The 13,151-nt window shown below is 41.8% G+C and overlaps 1 protein-coding gene and 1 long non-coding RNA gene across 4 annotated transcripts in view; one reads left to right on the top strand and one right to left on the bottom strand.

The window, feature by feature from the left end:
* Positions 1–12,836, top strand: part of LOC134756893 (uncharacterized) — a 56,716-nt gene extending 43,880 nt beyond the window's left edge. The window contains exons 3-4 of one of the 2 annotated variants that reach the window (XR_010130301.1): positions 7,828–7,909; positions 11,128–12,836. This is a non-coding gene — a long non-coding RNA (uncharacterized lncRNA). The remainder of the gene's footprint in view (positions 1–7,827; positions 7,910–11,127) is intronic. The other variant, XR_010130302.1, reaches the window with a different exon arrangement.
* The window catches only part of NR4A3 (nuclear receptor subfamily 4 group A member 3), a 43,424-nt gene that overhangs the window by 4,172 nt on the left and 26,101 nt on the right, over positions 1–13,151 (bottom strand). The gene's annotated exons all lie outside the window — the stretch shown is intronic.

Below are 13,151 nucleotides of genomic sequence, written 5' to 3'. Positions count from 1 at the left end.
GATGCAGGCATGTTATAATGTATCAAGACACAAATACCAGTATCATATTTTACAAAACAATATATAAAATGATCTCCATGTTAAATACTATGATCTATTTTATGTATAAGGTTAAATGAATTTCCCAAAGTCACTCAGCTGCTAAAAGCTGGGATTAGAACCCAGTTTTCTGAGGCAAACACTGGTCTCTTGTTCCAAAGCAATGAGAAGGGAGCCTGACATGCACAACAAATCACTATGCTTTTCCTCAACATTTAGACTTCAGAGCCTCATTTCTCTCTCTTTTTTTTTTTTTTTTTTTTTTTTTTGAGACAGTCTTACTCTGTTGCCTAGGCTGGGGTGCAGTGGTGCGATCTTGGCTCACTGCTCCCCTACTTCCTCCACCCCGATTCAAGCGATTCTCCTGCCTCACCCTCCCGAGTAGCTGAGACTACAGGTGTGCACCACCATGCGCAGCTAATTTTTTGTATTTTCAGTAGAGATGGGGTTTCACCATATTGGCCAGGCTGGTCTCGAACTCCTGACCTCAAGTAATCCTCCCATCTTGGCCTCCCAAAGTGTTGGGATTACAGGCATGAGCCACTGTGCCTGGCCTCAGAGCTTCATTTCTAAGGGAAGAGCTTGGCCTCTGTTATCTCGAAGTTTTCTTCTCTCAGTACATTTACATGTAAAATCATAATTCTTGAGAGATGGAAGACATCCTTCTAATGGGAAATCAAGCAATAGTTTCTAATTTTTACAAAATTAATTTTTTTTTTTTGAGTCATGGTCTTGCTCTCTTGCCTGGGCTGCAGTGCAGTGGTGCAGTCATGGTTCACTGTAGCCTGGAACTCCTGGGCTTAAGTGATCCTCCTGCCTCAGCCTCCCAAGTAGCTAGGTCTATAGGCATGCACCACCATACCTGGTTGATTTTTAAATTATTTTTTGTAGAGGCAGGGCCTTACTATGTTGCCCAGGCTGGTCTTGAACTCTTGGGCTCAAGTGATCCTCCTGCCTCAGTTTCCCAAAGCACTGAAATTACAGGCATGAGCTACCGTGCCTGGCTCTAAATTAAATTTTTAAGTTGGGGGCATTTTTGTTAGAAAAGTTATTTCCTTGAAGCAAAAGCCAATAAGAAAAATGAAGAACTATCCAGACACTTTTTTCTTGTCCCAAATAAGAGGCCTGGGAACCAGAAAATTTGCATTATCCTCAGTTTGGCTAGTTGTGTATGATTTACGGAAGTTCCTCCCACTTTGGGGCCCTGTAAAAGGAGACGGTTGAACTTCATTATCTGTAAGGTCCCAAAGCTCTGATGTGTCCTCCTTCCTTCCTTCCCTCCCTCCCTCCCTTCTTTCCTTCCTTCCTTCCTTGACAGAGTCTCACTCTGTCACTCAGGCTGTGCAGTGGTGAAATCTCAGCTCACTGCAACATTCCCGGTTTCAAAAGATCCTCCTGCCTCAGCATCCCAAGTAGCTGGGATTACAAGTGTGTGCCACCACACCTGGCTAATTTTTGTATTTTTAGTAGAGACAGGGTTTCACTATATCAGCCAGGCTGGCCTCAAACTCCTGGCCTCAAGTGAGCCACCCACCTTGGCCTCCCAAAGTGCTGGGATTACAGGCATGCACCACTGCACCTGGCCTAATATGTTATAATGATATTAAAATACAACCATGAAGATTGCCAGAGGGATCTCCATGGACTGTAAGTTGCAGGCACCTTGTCTCAATGCAATATGCTATAAAGAGATGGGCACTGGCCCTGGAGTTAGACAGACCTAGGTTCTAGTTCTGGTTCTGTCATTTACTAGCTGGGTGACCTAATTTTCTCTAAGGCTCAATGTCTTCACAGGAAAATCGGAATTATTGAGTGGCAGATACACAGCCTTTGCTGTTATTATTCCTGTGTGTCTTCAATGTTATGTAATAAAAGAAAAAGTACAATGATAATAAAACCCAACTCCATGGATTGTTGTGGCTCAATTAAGATAATGTTATGGAAAAGTGGTCTGTCAGCTGTAGAGTGCTATACACATGGAATAATCAGAACCAAAGACAATGCTTGCCAGTGGGCAAGTGGCTGGTAACTACAAGGTCTAACAAAAAGCAATTCATGGCCTAATTTCCAAGCTTTGCAGTGCATCATTTTGCTTTCCCTGAGAAACTATTAGCTAATCAGCCCAGGTGCAGACCTGTCTCCTACGGCTTATCATTACTAAATACACAGGCTCCATGTTTCAGTCTCAGAAGAGACTGTTGTGAATTTTAAGAGAATGAATTTTAAGAGAATCCTGCATGCAGTGGTGTTCTGCCTAAAGTTTTATTTTTCTCCCCAAAACAAAAGAACAGGCTGTAAATTTGGCAGTAAATTTCAAGAGCTATAAATCGTTCATAGCCTCTGACCAAGTAATCCCACTCTTGGGAATTTATCCAAAGGAAACATTTAACAGAAGAATAAAACTGTATACATGGAGACATTTGGTTCAGCATTATCTATTACCAAGACAAAACAAAACAAAAGCAAACAAACAAAAAACTGGAAAAAGGCAAAGGGCTGAAGAATAGGGGAACTGTTAAGTAAATAATGGTATATGGAAGGGAAGATTCTGAAGACATCAAACAGAACAAATATGAAGGCCATGAAGCAAAATTAAAAAAAAAAAACGTTTACAACATTAAAGAGTAGAATATTAAATACTAAAGCTGTGATTCCATCTATGCAAAAATTATTTCTTCATATAGAGAAGGGTGAAAGAAAATATAAACGTGAAAATACCTATGGGGTTTTGGGATAAATTTTCCTTCCTTTTAAAATGTCCAGGTTGTGCTCTTTGTATAATAATGTTAAAATAGAACGAGATGGATTTCGTCCTTTGTGAAGCCCTTGAGTGCTATAACATGATCGAACATCACCTTGCTGATACTAAACTGAATTAATAATGAAAAATATTCAATTATATTCATAACCTAGGGAGAGACGCCTTTCTCAGAATAAATACCAGTCCATTGATTTAAGCTTTCCCTTCCTTTCAGTGTCTCATGTCTTACATAACATTCAAGATCTCATATTCATCATCAGGATACAGGAACTGAGTAATATGTTGGCTGGATTTGGGGAGGGAGCTGATTGTGGAACCTTGTAACCAGACTTTCTCATGGCCAAACTCACAGAAGGTGCTGCAGAGTTTTCCCTGCTCTCCAACCAGTTGCGACTGCTCAATAACTATGGCAACCATTATTTATTCAGTGAATTCAAGTGGAGATCGATACCTCCTGCCAGCTGGATCAACTCTAGGCCTGGAATTCCTTGAGGAATTCAGAGACACTCCTGTTAGAAGCCAAAGGCACCTCAACCCTCTTTGTTGTTTTGAACAGCCACTGGATTTGTAGCTTCTTTACTTTTTCAAAAGGGCTGAGATAATATTCAGTCTCCATGCAAACTACTGCCAGCAGCCAGGAAGATTTTCAAATCACTAGGGAGTCACTAAGTGTCTGGGTCCTTCCCTAGTAATTTGAAATCCCTTAAAACCTAATCACTGACATTTTAGTTAAAGGGATCTCCTTTCTTCTTGTAGCTTGGTAAACATGGCTACGGAGCTAATATATACAGAGTTCATAAATTCGGGGGGAAACCAGGCATTTGGACTATCCCCCTTCCTAGAGAATTATACACAGTAGATTTTAGTTTAAGGTCTTTGTCCACCATTAAACAAAACAAGCTTCTTAATATTTCTTGCATTTTGATCTGTATAATTTTCATAGAATGCTTTAGTATTTTAACTCTGGCATTACATATTCAAAACTTTGATATATAACATACAGAAATGGTTAAGTAATAGACTTATTATTTTTTTTTATTATACTTTAAGTTTTAGGGTACATGTGCACATTGTGCAGGTTAGTTACATATGTATACATGTGCCATGCTGGTGCGCTGCACCCACTAACTCGTCATCTAGCATTAGGTATATCTCCCAATGCTATCCCTCCCCCCTCCGTGTCATAATCATTGTATATATAGATTGGAAAGGGTTTGAGTTATTTAGTTCAAATTCCTATCTAAGACAAGAATTTCTACTACAAGCTACCATAAAGAGAGTGTCAGGTAGTGGCTGGACTGGGAGTTAACTATATTACGCCATAATAGCACATATATATTTAATAGCACTTTATACAACACTCTTTTACTTAGATTATTTTATCTCACTCTCACAACAATCCTGTGAATTAGGCAGGACAAAGATTATCTTTAAGTAATAGGTATGGAAGGTAAGGCTCAATTAAGTGACTTGCCCATAGTCAAAATTAGCACGGGGCTATTTTCTTTCACTCTAAGTCCAGAGATATTTCTCTTATAACAAGATGCCTTCCATCTCTGGACATCTCTAATTGTTAGAAAGTTTCTCCTCGTCCTGAGATGAACTAGCTTTTCTATAACTCTTTCCTATTTTCTGTGCACCAAATTAACTAACTACTTCTTTCAACAAATATTTATTGAGCACCTATTCTGTGGCAAGCAATGTTATAACCACTGGGGTTAGAGATGCGACAGATAGATCACACTCCTAATCTTTGTGTAGTATGAACATCTAAAGACACCGTTGGATTTCTGTGCATTTTAGCTATCCAGGCATAGACATCTCTGCTTAGAGCAAGAGGGAGGGGTTGCGAGGTAGGTGGAACCAGGGAAGAAGGAGTCAGGGGGAGAGAGTGATGGAGTGAAATAATAGAGCTATATTTAGGTCTGTGCTCATGTTTTCCCATCTTCATCTGGTTAAGATCTACTCATTCTTTGGATCTCAGATCAAATATTTCTTGAAGGAAGCTTCCCTTTTTACCCCTATTCTAGATCATGTTCTCCTCTGGCATTCTAATCTATCCCTTTGCAGGACACAACAGTTTGAAATCAGATAGTTATGTGATATTTTCTCCTCCCATTAACTGTAAGCACCATGGGGGCATGAACTGTATTTGCTCAACATTGTATCTCCAGCACCAAGCCTAGTACATAGGAGACACCCAATAAATATCTGTTAAATGGATACATAGAGGATCAAGAATCTGTGAAAAATGATTATATAAGCACTAAAAGTGTAAGCTGCTAAGAATAAATATACAGGTTGGGAGTTATTAAGAAGCTAACAACAGTAAAGAACTTTACAAACTCTAAAACCTACCACATCAAAGCTTTGGAATTAGATTTCCTGGTTGTAGACCTGAACTCTACCGTTTATTTATTTATTTATTTATTTATTTATTTATTTATTTATTTACGAGACAGAGTCTTGCTCTGTCGCCAGGCTGGAGTTCAGTGATGCAATCTCGGCTCACTGCAACCTTCGCCTCCTGGGTTCAAGTGATTCTCCTGTTTGGCCTCCCAAGGCCCAGCTAATTTTTGTATTTTTAGTAGAGAAGGGGTTTCACCATGTTGGCCAGGATGGTGTCCATCTCTTGACCTTGTGATCCGCCCGCCTTGGCCTCTCAAAGTGCTGGGATTACAGGCGTGAGCCACCACCCCTGGCCTCGACCACTTATTAACTGGGTGACTTTGGGTCTGTTTCCACATTTGTAAAATGGTGCTAATAATGGTAGCTGCCTTACGGGTTGTTATGAGAAGTAAACGAGTTAATACATGTCAAGTATTTGGAACCATGCCTAGCATATAGTGAGCACTTAGTGAATATTTGCAAGTATCCTCTCTATCTAAAACTCAAGCCATTACCTTCCCCTTCAAATCAGCCACTTCTCTAAGCTTGTCTATTAATGATATTACAGCCTTTCACATCACTCTTATAATCATCTCTAACAATTTCTTCCCCCCAAGCCATCATATTTAATCCATTGCAAGAACTTCCGTTATTATCTCTGTGATGTTCCTTGCATTTATATCTCCCTCTCAATACTCATGGCCTCTGGACGAGGATCTTCAATATCTTTGCTATCTAGATTATTTTAATAGCTCTTGACTGATCTCCATGCTTCCTGTATCTGCTGTAATCTATTTCAGGTACTTCCAAGTTTATTTATTAAGCAACATTAAACCAAATAACACATGTAAAGCCCTTGGCACAGTGCCTGGCACTGAGTATTTTAAAATGGTAGCTATTAATTTCATGGATTCCTAATCACCAATAGGTTCCCTTATTCCTAGATACTTAAGGTGTGGGCCCCAGACCAGCAGCATCAGCATCACCTGGGAACTTGCTGGAAATGCAGAATCCGTTTAGGCAGGCCCTACCCCAGACCTACCTAACCAGAATCTGCAATGCAACAAGATGCCCAGTGATGTGAATGCTGGAGAAGCTCTGCTCTAGTCAATCCTAGTCCCCATAAGATGCTTGACTGAGTCCACACCTAGTGTTCATCTAGTCTCTGTAAGCCTCATTCCCCAAAGCAGGAACTCACTCCTCAAGGCAGCTTATTCCAATTTCAAATGGTTCTTTCTATGTGAAAGTTTTTCTTACATTGAGCTAAAATTTGCCATCCTATATATCAGGGGTCCCCAATTGGTATTGGTCCATGGCCTGTTAGGAACTGGGCCACACAACAGGAGGTGAGTGGCGGGCAAGCAAGTGAAGCTTCATCTGTATTTACAGCCACTCCCCGTTATTTGCATTACCACCTGAGCTCCGCCTCCTGTCAGATGAGTGGCAGCATTAGATTCTCATAGGAGTGTGAACCCTATTGTGAACTGTGCGTGTGAGGGATCTAGGTTGCACGTTCCTTATGAGAATCTAATGAGTGGTGATCTGTCACTGTCTCCCATCATCCCCAGATGGGACTATCTAGTTGCAGGAAAATGAGCTCAGGGTTCCCACCGATTTTACATTATGGTGAGTTATACAATTATTTAATTTTATATTACAATGTAATAATAATAGAAATAAAGTGCGCAATAAATGTAATACACTTGAATCATCCCGAAACCATTCCTCCGACCCCAGTCCAAGCAAAAATTGTCTTCCATGAAACCAGTCTCTGGTGCCAAAAATGCTGGGGACCGCTGCTATATGTAGTTCCCAGTTCTGCCTCTTGGGCTTATATGAGAAATGTCAAATTCTCTTCCTCATGGCAGGGAGTAGGGGATAAAGAAAGGGATGATAGTAACCATCAGGAGCCCCACCAAGGGGAAAAGTAACTCCCCTTTCTGAGCAGGTGTTAGGGCAAAGGCTAACTTGGTGACAACAATGCTGTTCCAGCCAAAGGGGAAGGAAAGGTGGGCCCCTGGAGAGAGAGATATGTGTAGCTCAAACACAAACAGGACTCCCCATTCAGAGCTCTACCCCTTTCTCTGGGAATTCACCTTATTGTTATCACTCATGTCATACACAACATCCTTTACTGATGGGCAGTCCCAGAGACATTGAGCCCACGCTGGTCAGGAAGCCACAAGTCAAGTCGGCAGTCTGTGTTGAGGCTGATTTAAATGGTACTTTTCAGTCTGACCGTCTTTGATTTGGTAGAGTATGTGTCTGTCTCTCTCTCCAGTGAGACCACAGACTCTTTGAGGGTAAGGGAATGTGTGTCTGGTGCACAGTTGATGCTCAATAAATATTTACTGAATTAATCTGAATCGAAATAAGGCAATTTTCAAGAATTCATACTTTCCTCATAACAGTGGTAGGCTAAAAATTATTAATTCAGATTTTTCTAATTTGGGAGACTTTCTGATACTCACAATTGGCCCATTCATTCAATGAATATTTGTCATATGCCAGATACTTGTAAATGCTAAAGTAATTTTAAAGATAAATAAGACTCTCCCTGTCCTTAAGAACCCCACAGTCTAGCTGGTAAAGAAAGACACAAAGAAATTCCCTAACACAATGTGTATATTCAATTGCAGGGATGCATGAAAACTTTTATGGATTCTTAGCAAGACAGCTGGCTCTTCATGGAAGTGTGTAAAACAAATAATAACAGTGAAGGTTTGTCTAATTTTTTTTCTGCATAGTACATATTAGTTCATTCAATTTTTATAAGAAACCTGAAAGTAGACATCTTTAACCCTGTGAGAAAGAAGGAAATTGAGATTCAGAGAGGGTAAGGAACTTGTCCAAGATTGCAAAGACAGCACATTTCAGGGTGAAGACCTGAACTCAGATCTCCAGTCTCTAAATCCTGTGGCCTCTCCCCTCTCCCACCATTTTTGTTTTTAACTATTTTGCCCCGCTAAGTTTTACATTTAGTTTTCCTTGTGATGTAGCTGATGGCTTTATTTGATGCAAAAGCAGGGGTAACCAGGTAACCATTTACAGTGAGCAGTGGAGCTCTGGAAAGACAGATGGTGGAGGGTGTGGCATGGTCAGCCACCTGTCTAGTCCTGCTGTGTCACTGTTTCACTACTTTCTGCCATGGTTCTGCTCTCCTTCCTCCTTCTCAGTCTTAGAGGTCGTGTTTCAACAAGACCAGGAAAAAGACTACAGTCAGACGAGAAAGGAGTCATTTTCTCACCTGAGAGATGACCTGAGTAGGGAAAAGAAAGCCATGGGGAACAACAAAATGGCATTTGAGCACTTGAGATTCCCTCTGCCATCTGGTTCAAAACTATCTTTCCAATCTTATTTCCCCTATTTCTGTACAGGAAAAGCATTTTGCTCTGAGGTTAGGTCATCACATCAAGCCAGAAGGTAAATATCACATAGAATTAGTTTTATCCCTGAAAATCATTTAACTTTCCCAAGAGCACAAGACATCATCTCACCACTCATCACCAGAGGCAGAGAAACCATGACCTACAGTGGATTCATGCTCACTCCAGGACATACAGTCATCGAATGCAATAGCCTGCACTCTTAATTTTTCTCCTCTTTCTACTTGTATCATATGTGTGATTTTAATATATGCACAATGCAACTCCACTGTAATTGTTTTAACCCTAAACTGTACTGAGGCATTCAACTGCCATGCCCTTGCTGTTCTCTTTCCTTCATCTGGAATGTTCTTTATGTCTTCTCATGTCTAGATGCTACCTCTTTGGGAAGTCATTCATGACCAGCACTTCTACCTTCCTTCACCTCAAAAAAGTTAGCAGTAATCTGGACTTACTCCACACTGCATCTGTCCCTTTTCAGGGCCTGAGCACTAATCACTATACATCAAGTTCATATATCATAATCTATGACTTCCTAGTAGACTGCCCACTTCTTGGCAACAGAATGCGTGCCTGGCTCATCTTTGCATCCCAAGAGACTGGTACAATGCTTGGTACATAGTGGGCCCTTGATGCTTATTTAATGAGTGGATATTTATAAAATGGTAATGCCACACTAACTTTCTGTTTGGTGAGGGGGCTTCTTATTTATGAAACATTATTAACTGCAACCAGATAGCAACTCATTGGTATCCCACCAGATTCAAAGCACTTGCATTACTTCAGAGATGCAGCACTGGCAAAGGGCAATGGTTAGGGTAGATAAACAGGGAACCTGAAGAACGTTTGAAAGCCAACCACTGTGGGGAACCCCCTGTTTACTGCAGGAAAGGAGAGTGATCTGAATGAAACCCATTTCCTGCCCCACTTCACCGCCTAGTTTTTCATGAGAGGGTACAGAGAGGAGGAGGACAAAGAAAAAAAGAATGAGAAAAAAAAAAAAAGCCATGTTTGTGCAAACCACCAATACTATCCAGATTCTTAATACTTTTCCTGGAAGCAAGCCTAGTTAAACTTCTAAGATGCCATTTCCTTTTCATGAGCTCTCTGTGGTTTAAGAAAAGACAGTTTTGGGATGAATTTTGTAATGTAAATAGCCCAGCTGATACTCCACAATCACCATTTATGATCAACGAAGCTTATTCAGAAGTCAAGATCCATGGCAGCTCATATTCAAATGAAAATTAATATTCACAGCAATGCACACTGTTTCCCAGGCATTGCCTTTTCTGCCATTTCCTGATATTTTCACACTTATCAAACCCACTTTCAACCAGTAAGTCACAAAAAGAGTGTTTGTTGTAAGGTCCAGAAATGAGAGAAGAGGGCTTATTTTTGTTGTAGGCTAAAACCACAGCAGGAATGAGGGCAGGAACAGGAGCTACCTGGTCGGGGAGGCCCAAAGACACCATTGTAGAGCACTTGGTCTATTATAAGTGCTTGTTAAGTGCAGCTTAATTACTTTAATATCACTATCCTCCTTTGAGCCTCTCTCTTAAGCATCCAAGGAGACTGTCACCAAACATACTGCCTTCTAAAGCCACCACCTGTTTCCTCATGCCACTGAGTTTGATGCTTCCAAGGGGTAGGGGAAGGCATATGCCTAACTTGAGGGAATCTGTCACTATCACTCCAAGGGGGACCATAGGTGAATTCAGAGTTGCCTATCCTGAATCCAGTTTGGTTACATCACCAACTAAATTTTCTGTAATCCTCACTGCTGCCCTGTGACATAGACATTGTTATCCCCATTTTACAAATGGGGAAACTGAATTTCAGAGAACTGAAATGTGTTCCCCAATAGCGCCTACTTATTAAACATAGGACTGAAGATTAAAATCTGGGCGTGCTCGATTCCAAAGTCCATGCTATTTCTGCCATGCCAAACTGCCTCCTCCCCCAGCCAATCTCCACATAAATGGGCAGCGGGCTGAGCAGCTGTAACTGCAGGGAATAGAACAAATGGGATGCAGAAAGAGGACCAGCACCACCCTTCTACTAATTTCTACTTTGTATTCTCTGCACTGAACTGCCCAGTCTCTCCAGGTTGGGTCTTCCTGGCACCCACACGTCCTGGCCTCTTAGATATCTGTCAATTTCCATTTAAAGAGTGAAACAAAGATGTGGCCTTCAGGGATGGACCCTCCTCTTGAATCATGGCTCTCACACCTGGACTGGCCTTTTTCCTCTTAGATTCTTTCTCACTCTAATCTGTGCCCAAAACGCACTGACAGGGTAAATCTTTCTAAAATGCAAACCTGACCATCAAGCTCCTTTGGACAAAACCTGTGGATCCTCGTTGTGCTCAAGATAAACTCTGCTCCCCTCACCTAGGCGTGGAAGGTTCTTTATGTCCCGCCCCACCCTGACCTATCAGACCAGTCACATCTCCTGTCACTCCAATTTTCAGCTGTTTCCTTTCTGAAACTTAGCCATATTTTCAATGGCTTTTGGCAAATGTTTATGCCTGGATTCTCACTTTTTCCATTTTAGCCTGGAGACATCCTCTGCACTTACAAAGGACCAGCTCCTGTGACCTCTTCTGAGAAGACCACCCCCACCTGCTGTCTCTGAGCACTTTGAACTCACTCCCTTGTCTCCACGGTGGCACTCAACACCTTGCATCACATGTGGTACTTTGCATGTCTGTGTCCTCTAGGGATGTGTGTTATCATCTCTGAAAACCCAATGACATGCAGCATGGTGCCTAGGTCAGTGAATATTTGTTGATTAACTAGACTCAACACTCGTTGCCATGGAGATGAAGCAATGTACTGCTTTTACTTGTAGGAATCCAAAGCTGGATCTAGTTTTCTGTTTTTGTCTTTTTAAAATGAACTAAACTCCATACTTTCTAGTTTTGAATGTTTAACTGACGCAGGAATGGCTGAATGGTTTTGAAATTGAACTAAAGAGCTTTAGTTCAAAGGCAGCCTTGAACCAGTTTCCTTCCAGTCCTGATGAAGTAATATGCTTGTGCCTTAAATCTGTTTATTTTCTTCAGATGCTCCAGTATGCCATTTGAAAGCCTTCCAAATGGAATCCATACTCTTTGAGACTGCCTTGGTTTTTGTTTCGTTAATGGCTCTCTTGGAAGTCTAGCAGCCCCATTAAAAAAAAAAAAAGTGAGTTTCTCATCCTGGACCAAAGACCAGGAGGAAGTCAGTTTCCATTTGGAATACTGAAGGAACAGCTACTGTCTGAGTCCTCATTGCAGCCATACCATTTGCTTGTCTTTGCCTGCATGTCAGCCATCAAATGATGAACCAGCCTAGCCTCTTAAGGCACAGACACATCTAACCTTAGCTAATAGGAGATATCCCAAGAAATGCAAGTAAACAATGCTTGGGCAAACCAATGCACATTTCCAGTGAAACAGAAAGAAGGGGCCATCTGTACCAGAGGATGCATTTGATGCTCTGGAAACTCACCACCTGCCTGAGAAACATGTTTTCTATAGCCAAGAGCATATTATTCTGATCTTGAACTCTCAGTTCAACAGCCAAGCCTGTGCTTGTGTCTGACCAAAAGGTCAAGGATGAGCCCCTCATTTGGCCACTTCTGGAGCCCCCATCCTCTGTCACCACCTCCCCAGGCCCCAGTCTGACCAGAAAGAATGAGGTCTAACAGGAAACTCTCCCCCGGGGCAAAGGGAGCTGGGGCAAGGGCCTCCATGGCCACAGGGAGATGATATTCTTTCCTTTGCTCAACACGCGACTTTCTCCATCCCACCCCACCTTGGGATCCTTTATCTCCCAAAAGATAGAAAGAGAGAGATCTATAGAGGGAGACAGGCATAAATCAAATATCTTTTATGTTTGTGGTTAAAAAACTGCTGAGTTGGCCGGGTGTGGTGGCTCACACCAGGAATCCCAGCACTTGGGGTGCCAAGGCGGGTAGATCAGTTGAGGTCAGGAGTTCGAGACCAGCCTGGCCAGCATGATGAAACCCCGTCTCTACTAAAGATACAAAAATTAGCCGGGCATGGTGGCAGGTACCTGTAATCCCAGCTACTCAGGAGGGTGAGACAGGAGAATTGCTTGGACCCAGGAGGCAGAGGTTGCAGTAAACCAAGATCACATCATTGCACTCCAGCCTGGGCAACAGAGTGAGACTCCATCTCAAAAATAATAATAAAATTTTAAAAATAAAAATAAAAAACTGCTGAGTTGAACCATTTTTGCTTTTTCTCAGTCCTTTGCCAATCGAAGTTATTAAATCAAGTTGTATTTGATATGTCTATAGTGTTTTGGTTTTACTTTAGGTCACTAGCCAAGAACTGGGGACAGGAGAAACCTCATCACCTCTGCTCCACAGGAATGGGCTGGGTAAGGTAATCTCCCTAGGAAAGGCTTTGTAAAAAGAACGCTGAACTAGTCTGGGCAACAGGGTGAAACAGGGCTACAAAACAGGACAAACGTGTGGTGGCGTGTGCCTATAGTCCCAGCTACTCAGGAGGCTGAGGTGGGAGGATCACTTGAGTCCAGGTGGTGGAGGCTACACTAGGCCATGATCAC

The sequence above is a fragment of the Gorilla gorilla genome, chromosome 13, assembly GCF_029281585.2.
Source record: "Gorilla gorilla gorilla isolate KB3781 chromosome 13, NHGRI_mGorGor1-v2.1_pri, whole genome shotgun sequence".
Taxonomy (NCBI): domain Eukaryota; kingdom Metazoa; phylum Chordata; class Mammalia; order Primates; family Hominidae; genus Gorilla; species Gorilla gorilla.
The sequence above is the reverse complement of the archived record's forward strand: the minus strand, read 5'-3'. Positions and strand labels throughout refer to the sequence as shown.